This window comes from Bombus fervidus, chromosome 7, assembly GCF_041682495.2.
Source record: "Bombus fervidus isolate BK054 chromosome 7, iyBomFerv1, whole genome shotgun sequence".
Taxonomy (NCBI): Eukaryota; Metazoa; Arthropoda; class Insecta; order Hymenoptera; family Apidae; genus Bombus; species Bombus fervidus.
The window spans coordinates 3767156-3779182 of NC_091523.1; the positions used below are offsets into that span (position 1 = coordinate 3767156).

General features: G+C 35.1%; 6 non-coding genes across 6 annotated transcripts; all 6 read right to left on the reverse strand.

Moving 5' to 3' along the window:
- Positions 1–112: 112 nt before the first annotated feature.
- Trnak-cuu (transfer RNA lysine (anticodon CUU)) lies at positions 113–185 on the reverse strand. Its single transcript has one exon. It is a non-coding gene; the product is annotated as a tRNA-Lys (tRNA).
- Positions 186–3224: 3039 nt separating this feature from the next.
- Trnak-cuu (transfer RNA lysine (anticodon CUU)) lies at positions 3225–3297 on the reverse strand. The gene has a single exon. It is a non-coding gene; the product is annotated as a tRNA-Lys (tRNA).
- Positions 3298–3968: 671 nt separating this feature from the next.
- On the reverse strand, positions 3969–4041 carry Trnak-cuu (transfer RNA lysine (anticodon CUU)). Its single transcript has one exon. It is a non-coding gene; the product is annotated as a tRNA-Lys (tRNA).
- A 671-nt stretch (positions 4042–4712) lies between these two features.
- On the reverse strand, positions 4713–4785 carry Trnak-cuu (transfer RNA lysine (anticodon CUU)). Its single transcript has one exon. It is a non-coding gene; the product is annotated as a tRNA-Lys (tRNA).
- A 671-nt stretch (positions 4786–5456) lies between these two features.
- On the reverse strand, positions 5457–5529 carry Trnak-cuu (transfer RNA lysine (anticodon CUU)). Its single transcript has one exon. It is a non-coding gene; the product is annotated as a tRNA-Lys (tRNA).
- Positions 5530–10582: 5053 nt separating this feature from the next.
- On the reverse strand, positions 10583–10655 carry Trnak-cuu (transfer RNA lysine (anticodon CUU)). The gene has a single exon. It is a non-coding gene; the product is annotated as a tRNA-Lys (tRNA).
- Between the last annotated feature and the right edge of the window lie 1372 nt (positions 10656–12027).

Below are 12027 nucleotides of genomic sequence, written 5' to 3' on the forward strand. Positions count from 1 at the left end.
CGCCGATGACGATCTGATTGGCGCGTCGCGGTTCCACCCACGCCGGGCAGAACTCCAACGTATCCTGCGCCGAACCTTCCTCTTCCTTGCAAAAAAAAAGAATATAGATATTCGCCCAACGTGGGGCTCGAACCCACGACCCTGAGATTAAGAGTCTCATGCTCTACCGACTGAGCTAGCCGGGCGTGTGTATACTGTTGCCATATGCCGTATAACGTTATATACTATTACCTTATAACGTATAACGTTGTATAGTATTACTTTATAACGTATAACGTTATGTAGCATTACGTTATAACGTATAACGTTATACACTATTACCTTATAACGTATAACGTTACGTAGCATTACGTTATAACGTATAGCGTTATATATTATTACCTTACAACATATAACGTTATTTAGCGTTACGTTATAACGTACAACGCTATATACTATTACCCTATAAAATATAACGTTATGTAGCACTACGTTATAACGTATAACGTTGTATGCTATTACCCTATAACATATAACGTTATGTAGCATTACGTTAGAACGTATAACGCTACATGCTATTACCTTATAACGTATAACGCTATGTAGCATTACGTTATAACGTATAACGTTATATACTATTGCCTTATATCGTATATCCTTATGTAGCATTACGTTATAACGTATAACGTTATGTGCTATTACCTTATAACGTATAACGTTATGTAGCATTACGTTAGAACGTATAACGCTACATGCTATTACCTTATAACGTATAACGTTATGTAGCATTACGTTATAACGTATAGCGTTATATATTATTACCTTACAACATATAACGTTATTTAGCGTTACGTTATAACGTACAACTCTATATACTATTACCTTATAACATATAACGTTATATAGCACTACGTTATAACGTATAGCGTCATATACTATTACCTTATAACGTATAACGTTATGTAGCACTACGTTATAACGTATACCGTTGTATACTATTACCTTATAACGTATAACGTTATGTAGCATTACGTTATAACGTATAACGCTACATGCTATTACCTTATAACGTATAACGTTATGTAGCATTACGTTATAACGTATAGCGTTATATATTATTACCTTACAACATATAACGTTATTTAGCGTTACGTTATAACGTACAACTCTATATACTATTACCTTATAACATATAACGTTATATAGCACTACGTTATAACGTATAGCGTCATATACTATTACCTTATAACGTATAACGTTATGTAGCACTACGTTATAACGTATAACGTTATATACTATTACCTTATAACGTATAACGTTATGTAGCATTACGTTATAACGTATAACGCTATATACTATTACCTTACAACGTATAACGTTATGTAGCATTACGTTATAACGTATAACGTAGTATACTATTACGTTATAACGTATAACGTTATATATTATTACCTTATAACGTATAACGTTATGCAGCATTACTTTATAACATATAACGCTATATACTACTACCTTATAACTTATAACGTTATGTAGTATTACGTTCTAACGTATACCGTTGAATAATATTACGTTATAACGTATACCGTTGTATATTATTACGTTATAACGTACAACGTTATGTAGCACTACGTCATAACGTATAACGTTATATACTATTACCTTATAACGTATAACGTTATGTAGCATTACGTTATAACGTATAACGTTGTATACTATTACGTTATAACGTATGACGTTATATACTATTACCTTATAACATATAACGTTATATACTATTACCTTATAACGTACAACGTTATGTAGCATTACGTTATAACGTATAACGTTGTATACTATTACGTTATAACGTATAACGTTATATACTATTACCTTACAACGTATAACGTTATGCAGCATTACGTTATAACATATAACGCTATATACTACTACCTTATAACTTATAACGTTATGTAGTATTACGTTATAACGTATACCGTTGTATAATATTACGTTATAACGTAAACCGTTGTATATTATTACGTTATAATGTACAACGTTATGTAGCACTGCGTCGTAACGTATAACGCTATATACTATTACCTTACAACGTATAACGTTATGTAGCATTACGTTATAACGTATAACGTAGTATACTATTACGTTATAACGTATAACGTTATATACTATTACCTTCTAACATATAACGTTATGTAGCACTACCATATAACGTATAACGCTATATGCTATAACCTTATAACATATAACGTTATGTAGCACTACGTTATAACGTATAACGTTATATACTATTACCTTATAACGTATAACGTTATGTAGCATTACGTTATAACGTATAACGCTATATACTATTACCTTACAACGTATAACGTTATGTAGCATTACGTTATAACGTATAACGTAGTATACTATTACGTTATAACGTATAACGTTATATATTATTACCTTATAACGTATAACGTTATGCAGCATTACTTTATAACATATAACGCTATATACTACTACCTTACAACGTATAACGTTATGTAGCATTACGTTATAACGTATAACGTAGTATACTATTACGTTATAACGTATAACGTTATATACTATTACTTTCTAACATATAACGTTATGTAGCACTACCATATAACGTATAACGCTATATGCTATAACCTTATAACATATAACGTTATTTAGCATTACGTTATAACGTATAACGCTATATACTACTACCTTATTTTTTTTTTTTTTTTATTATTATACGTGGAGAAATCCTCATTGACAGCCGGTGTTGCTTTCGTAACACGCGAGTAGTTTGGGACTCTTATAGACAAAAAATTCCACGGTGGACGTCCTCACGTTTATAGTGGAGGTGCCCCGGGCTATCTTGCGAATTACTTTCGGGGTGGTACCCCTCGTCATGTTCCTACTTAATGAGTGAGGCATCCTTGTTTAAGTTGGGCCGCTAGGGGGGACCACACCACCTAGCGTCGAGCTCCTTGTCTCGCCGCCCTAGCTGGATCGCGGTCTCTTTTCCTTTCTCTCTATGCCAGTTCCTTCGCGAGCATCACCTGCTCGCAGGAAGTTCGGAAGGCAGTGTATACCTGGCGCCCTCTCAGCATTGCTTTTACTGCAGCTTCGGGGGGTACACTCGCGCCGATGACGATCTGATTGGCGCGTCGCGGTTCCACCCACGCCGGGCAGAACTCCAACGTATCCTGCGCCGAACCTTCCTCTTCCTTGCAAAAAAAAAGAATATAGATATTCGCCCAACGTGGGGCTCGAACCCACGACCCTGAGATTAAGAGTCTCATGCTCTACCGACTGAGCTAGCCGGGCGTGTGTATACTGTTGCCATATGCCGTATAACGTTATATACTATTACCTTATAACGTATAACGTTGTATACTATTACCCTATAACATATAACGTTATTTAGCATTACGTTATAACGTATAACGCTATATACTACTACCTTATTTTTTTTTTTTTTTTTTATTATTATACGTGGAGAAATCCTCATTGACAGCCGGTGTTGCTTTCGTAACACGCGAGTAGTTTGGGACTCTTATAGACAAAAAATTCCACGGTGGACGTCCTCACGTTTATAGTGGAGGTGCCCCGGGCTATCTTGCGAATTACTTTCGGGGTGGTACCCCTCGTCATGTTCCTACTTAATGAGTGAGGCATCCTTGTTTAAGTTGGGCCGCTAGGGGGGACCACACCACCTAGCGTCGAGCTCCTTGTCTCGCCGCCCTAGCTGGATCGCGGTCTCTTTTCCTTTCTCTCTATGCCAGTTCCTTCGCGAGCATCACCTGCTCGCAGGAAGTTCGGAAGGCAGTGTATACCTGGCGCCCTCTCAGCATTGCTTTTACTGCAGCTTCGGGGGGTACACTCGCGCCGATGACGATCTGATTGGCGCGTCGCGGTTCCACCCACGCCGGGCAGAACTCCAACGTATCCTGCGCCGAACCTTCCTCTTCCTTGCAAAAAAAAAGAATATAGATATTCGCCCAACGTGGGGCTCGAACCCACGACCCTGAGATTAAGAGTCTCATGCTCTACCGACTGAGCTAGCCGGGCGTGTGTATACTGTTGCCATATGCCGTATAACGTTATATACTATTACCTTATAACGTATAACGTTGTATACTATTACCCTATAACATATAACGTTATTTAGCATTACGTTATAACGTATAACGCTATATACTACTACCTTATTTTTTTTTTTTTTTTTTATTATTATACGTGGAGAAATCCTCATTGACAGCCGGTGTTGCTTTCGTAACACGCGAGTAGTTTGGGACTCTTATAGACAAAAAATTCCACGGTGGACGTCCTCACGTTTATAGTGGAGGTGCCCCGGGCTATCTTGCGAATTACTTTCGGGGTGGTACCCCTCGTCATGTTCCTACTTAATGAGTGAGGCATCCTTGTTTAAGTTGGGCCGCTAGGGGGGACCACACCACCTAGCGTCGAGCTCCTTGTCTCGCCGCCCTAGCTGGATCGCGGTCTCTTTTCCTTTCTCTCTGTGCCAGTTCCTTCGCGAGCATCACCTGCTCGCAGGAAGTTCGGAAGGCAGTGTATACCTGGCGCCCTCTCAGCATTGCTTTTACTGCAGCTTCGGGGGGTACACTCGCGCCGATGACGATCTGATTGGCGCGTCGCGGTTCCACCCACGCCGGGCAGAACTCCAACGTATCCTGCGCCGAACCTTCCTCTTCCTTGCAAAAAAAAAGAATATAGATATTCGCCCAACGTGGGGCTCGAACCCACGACCCTGAGATTAAGAGTCTCATGCTCTACCGACTGAGCTAGCCGGGCGTGTGTATACTGTTGCCATATGCCGTATAACGTTATATACTATTACCTTATAACGTATAACGTTGTATACTATTACCCTATAACATATAACGTTATTTAGCATTACGTTATAACGTATAACGCTATATACTACTACCTTATTTTTTTTTTTTTTTTTTATTATTATACGTGGAGAAATCCTCATTGACAGCCGGTGTTGCTTTCGTAACACGCGAGTAGTTTGGGACTCTTATAGACAAAAAATTCCACGGTGGACGTCCTCACGTTTATAGTGGAGGTGCCCCGGGCTATCTTGCGAATTACTTTCGGGGTGGTACCCCTCGTCATGTTCCTACTTAATGAGTGAGGCATCCTTGTTTAAGTTGGGCCGCTAGGGGGGACCACACCACCTAGCGTCGAGCTCCTTGTCTCGCCGCCCTAGCTGGATCGCGGTCTCTTTTCCTTTCTCTCTGTGCCAGTTCCTTCGCGAGCATCACCTGCTCGCAGGAAGTTCGGAAGGCAGTGTATACCTGGCGCCCTCTCAGCATTGCTTTTACTGCAGCTTCGGGGGGTACACTCGCGCCGATGACGATCTGATTGGCGCGTCGCGGTTCCACCCACGCCGGGCAGAACTCCAACGTATCCTGCGCCGAACCTTCCTCTTCCTTGCAAAAAAAAAGAATATAGATATTCGCCCAACGTGGGGCTCGAACCCACGACCCTGAGATTAAGAGTCTCATGCTCTACCGACTGAGCTAGCCGGGCGTGTGTATACTGTTGCCATATGCCGTATAACGTTATATACTATTACCTTATAACGTATAACGTTGTATAGTATTACTTTATAACGTATAACGTTATGTAGCATTACGTTATAACGTATAACGTTATACACTATTACCTTATAACGTATAACGTTACGTAGCATTACGTTATAACGTATAACGCTATATACTATTACCCTATAAAATATAACGTTATGTAGCACTACGTTATAACGTATAACGTTGTATGCTATTACCCTATAACATATAACGTTATGTAGCATTACGTTAGAACGTATAACGCTACATGCTATTACCTTATAACGTATAACGCTATGTAGCATTACGTTATAACGTATAACGTTATATACTATTGCCTTATATCGTATATCCTTATGTAGCATTACGTTATAACGTATAACGTTATGTGCTATTACCTTATAACGTATAACGTTATGTAGCATTACGTTAGAACGTATAACGCTACATGCTATTACCTTATAACGTATAACGTTATGTAGCATTACGTTATAACGTATAGCGTTATATATTATTACCTTACAACATATAACGTTATTTAGCGTTACGTTATAACGTACAACTCTATATACTATTACCTTATAACATATAACGTTATATAGCACTACGTTATAACGTATAGCGTCATATACTATTACCTTATAACGTATAACGTTATGTAGCACTACGTTATAACGTATAACGTTATATACTATTACCTTATAACGTATAACGTTATGTAGCATTACGTTATAACGTATAACGCTATATACTATTACCTTACAACGTATAACGTTATGTAGCATTACGTTATAACGTATAACGTAGTATACTATTACGTTATAACGTATAACGTTATATATTATTACCTTATAACGTATAACGTTATGCAGCATTACTTTATAACATATAACGCTATATACTACTACCTTATAACTTATAACGTTATGTAGTATTACGTTCTAACGTATACCGTTGAATAATATTACGTTATAACGTATACCGTTGTATATTATTACGTTATAACGTACAACGTTATGTAGCACTACGTCATAACGTATAACGTTATATACTATTACCTTATAACGTATAACGTTATGTAGCATTACGTTATAACGTATAACGTTGTATACTATTACGTTATAACGTATGACGTTATATACTATTACCTTATAACATATAACGTTATATACTATTACCTTATAACGTACAACGTTATGTAGCATTACGTTATAACGTATAACGTTGTATACTATTACGTTATAACGTATAACGTTATATACTATTACCTTATAACGTATAACGTTATGCAGCATTACGTTATAACATATAACGCTATATACTACTACCTTATAACTTATAACGTTATGTAGTATTACGTTATAACGTATACCGTTATATACTATTACCTTATAACGTATAACGTTGTATAGTATTACTTTATAACGTATAACGTTATGTAGCATTACGTTATAACGTATAACGTTATACACTATTACCTTATAACGTATAACGTTACGTAGCATTACGTTATAACGTATAACGCTATATACTATTACCCTATAAAATATAACGTTATGTAGCACTACGTTATAACGTATAACGTTGTATGCTATTACCCTATAACATATAACGTTATGTAGCATTACGTTAGAACGTATAACGCTACATGCTATTACCTTATAACGTATAACGCTATGTAGCATTACGTTATAACGTATAACGTTATATACTATTGCCTTATATCGTATATCCTTATGTAGCATTACGTTATAACGTATAACGTTATGTGCTATTACCTTATAACGTATAACGTTATGTAGCATTACGTTAGAACGTATAACGCTACATGCTATTACCTTATAACGTATAACGTTATGTAGCATTACGTTATAACGTATAGCGTTATATATTATTACCTTACAACATATAACGTTATTTAGCGTTACGTTATAACGTACAACTCTATATACTATTACCTTATAACATATAACGTTATATAGCACTACGTTATAACGTATAGCGTCATATACTATTACCTTATAACGTATAACGTTATGTAGCACTACGTTATAACGTATAACGTTATATACTATTACCTTATAACGTATAACGTTATGTAGCATTACGTTATAACGTATAACGCTATATACTATTACCTTACAACGTATAACGTTATGTAGCATTACGTTATAACGTATAACGTAGTATACTATTACGTTATAACGTATAACGTTATATATTATTACCTTATAACGTATAACGTTATGCAGCATTACTTTATAACATATAACGCTATATACTACTACCTTATAACTTATAACGTTATGTAGTATTACGTTCTAACGTATACCGTTGAATAATATTACGTTATAACGTATACCGTTGTATATTATTACGTTATAACGTACAACGTTATGTAGCACTACGTCATAACGTATAACGTTATATACTATTACCTTATAACGTATAACGTTAGGTAGCATTACGTTATAACGTATAACGTTGTATACTATTACGTTATAACGTATGACGTTATATACTATTACCTTATAACATATAACGTTATATACTATTACCTTATAACGTACAACGTTATGTAGCATTACGTTATAACGTATAACGTTGTATACTATTACGTTATAACGTATAACGTTATATACTATTACCTTATAACGTATAACGTTATGCAGCATTACGTTATAACATATAACGCTATATACTACTACCTTATAACTTATAACGTTATGTAGTATTACGTTATAACGTATACCGTTATATACTATTACCTTATAACGTATAACGTTGTATAGTATTACTTTATAACGTATAACGTTATGTAGCATTACGTTATAACGTATAACGTTATACACTATTACCTTATAACGTATAACGTTACGTAGCATTACGTTATAACGTATAACGCTATATACTATTACCCTATAAAATATAACGTTATGTAGCACTACGTTATAACGTATAACGTTGTATGCTATTACCCTATAACATATAACGTTATGTAGCATTACGTTAGAACGTATAACGCTACATGCTATTACCTTATAACGTATAACGCTATGTAGCATTACGTTATAACGTATAACGTTATATACTATTGCCTTATATCGTATATCCTTATGTAGCATTACGTTATAACGTATAACGTTATGTGCTATTACCTTATAACGTATAACGTTATGTAGCATTACGTTAGAACGTATAACGCTACATGCTATTACCTTATAACGTATAACGTTATGTAGCATTACGTTATAACGTATAGCGTTATATATTATTACCTTACAACATATAACGTTATTTAGCGTTACGTTATAACGTACAACTCTATATACTATTACCTTATAACATATAACGTTATATAGCACTACGTTATAACGTATAGCGTCATATACTATTACCTTATAACGTATAACGTTATGTAGCACTACGTTATAACGTATAACGTTATATACTATTACCTTATAACGTATAACGTTATGTAGCATTACGTTATAACGTATAACGCTATATACTATTACCTTACAACGTATAACGTTATGTAGCATTACGTTATAACGTATAACGTAGTATACTATTACGTTATAACGTATAACGTTATATATTATAACCTTATAACGTATAACGTTATGCAGCATTACTTTATAACATATAACGCTATATACTACTACCTTATAACTTATAACGTTATGTAGTATTACGTTCTAACGTATACCGTTGAATAATATTACGTTATAACGTATACCGTTGTATATTATTACGTTATAACGTACAACGTTATGTAGCACTACGTCATAACGTATAACGTTATATACTATTACCTTATAACGTATAACGTTATGTAGCATTACGTTATAACGTATAACGTTGTATACTATTACGTTATAACGTATGACGTTATATACTATTACCTTATAACATATAACGTTATATACTATTACCTTATAACGTACAACGTTATGTAGCATTACGTTATAACGTATAACGTTGTATACTATTACGTTATAACGTATAACGTTATATACTATTACCTTACAACGTATAACGTTATGCAGCATTACGTTATAACATATAACGCTATATACTACTACCTTATAACTTATAACGTTATGTAGCACTGCGTCATAACGTATAACGCTATATACTATTACCTTACAACGTATAACGTTATGTAGCATTACGTTATAACGTATAACGTAGTATACTATTACGTTATAACGTATAACGTTATATACTATTACCTTCTAACATATAACGTTATGTAGCACTACCATATAACGTATAACGCTATATGCTATAACCTTATAACATATAACGTTATGTAGCATTACGTTATAACGTATACCGTTGTATACTATTACGTTATAACGTATAACGTTATGTAGCATTACGTTATAAAGTATAACGCTATATACTATTACCCTATAACATATAACGTTATTTAGCATTACGTTATAACGTATAACGCTATATACTACTACCTTATTTTTTTTTTTTTTTTTTTTATTATTATACGTGGAGAAATCCTCATTGACAGCCGGTGTTGCTTTCGTAACACGCGAGTAGTTTGGGACTCTTATAGACAAAAAATTCCACGGTGGACGTCCTCACGTTTATAGTGGAGGTGCCCCGGGCTATCTTGCGAATTACTTTCGGGGTGGTACCCCTCGTCATGTTCCTACTTAATGAGTGAGGCATCCTTGTTTAAGTTGGGCCGCTAGGGGGGACCACACCACCTAGCGTCGAGCTCCTTGTCTCGCCGCCCTAGCTGGATCGCGGTCTCTTTTCCTTTCTCTCTATGCCAGTTCCTTCGCGAGCATCACCTGCTCGCAGGAAGTTCGGAAGGCAGTGTATACCTGGCGCCCTCTCAGCATTGCTTTTACTGCAGCTTCGGGGGGTACACTCGCGCCGATGACGATCTGATTGGCGCGTCGCGGTTCCACCCACGCCGGGCAGAACTCCAACGTATCCTGCGCCGAACCTTCCTCTTCCTTGCAAAAAAAAAGAATATAGATATTCGCCCAACGTGGGGCTCGAACCCACGACCCTGAGATTAAGAGTCTCATGCTCTACCGACTGAGCTAGCCGGGCGTGTGTATACTGTTGCCATATGCCGTATAACGTTATATACTATTACCTTATAACGTATAACGTTGTATAGTATTACTTTATAACGTATAACGTTATGTAGCATTACGTTATAACGTATAACGTTATACACTATTACCTTATAACGTATAACGTTACGTAGCATTACGTTATAACGTATAACGCTATATACTATTACCCTATAAAATATAACGTTATGTAGCACTACGTTATAACGTATAACGTTGTATGCTATTACCCTATAACATATAACGTTATGTAGCATTACGTTAGAACGTATAACGCTACATGCTATTACCTTATAACGTATAACGCTATGTAGCATTACGTTATAACGTATAACGTTATATACTATTGCCTTATATCGTATATCCTTATGTAGCATTACGTTATAACGTATAACGTTATATGCTATTACCTTATAACGTATAACGTTATTTAGCGTTACGTTATAACGTACAACTCTATATACTATTACCTTATAACATATAACGTTATATAGCACTACGTTATAACGTATAGCGTCATATACTATTACCTTATAACGTATAACGTTATGTAGCACTACGTTATAACGTATAACGTTATATACTATTACCTTATAACGTATAACGTTATGTAGCATTACGTTATAACGTATAACGCTATATACTATTACCTTACAACGTATAACGTTATGTAGCATTACGTTATAACGTATAACGTAGTATACTATTACGTTATAACGTATAACGTTATATATTATTACCTTATAACGTATAACGTTATGCAGCATTACTTTATAACATATAACGCTATATACTACTACCTTATAACTTATAACGTTATGTAGTATTACGTTCTAACGTATACCGTTGAATAATATTACGTTATAACGTATACCGTTGTATATTATTACGTTATAACGTACAACGTTATGTAGCACTACGTCATAACGTATAACGTTATATACTATTACCTTATATCGTATAACGTTATGTAGCATTACGTTATAACGTATAACGTTGTATACTATTACGTTATAACGTATGACGTTATATACTATTACCTTATAACATATAACGTTATATACTATTACCTTATAACGTACAACGTTATGTAGCATTACGTTATAACGTATAACGTTGTATACTATTACGTTATAACGTATAACGTTATATACTATTACCTTATAACGTATATCGTTATGCAGCATTACGTTATAACATATAACGCTATATACTACTACCTTATAACTTATAACGTTATGTAGTATTACGTTATAACGTATACCGTTGTATAATATTACGTTATAACGTAAACCGTTGTATATTATTACGTTATAATGTACAACGTTATGTAGCACTGCGTCATA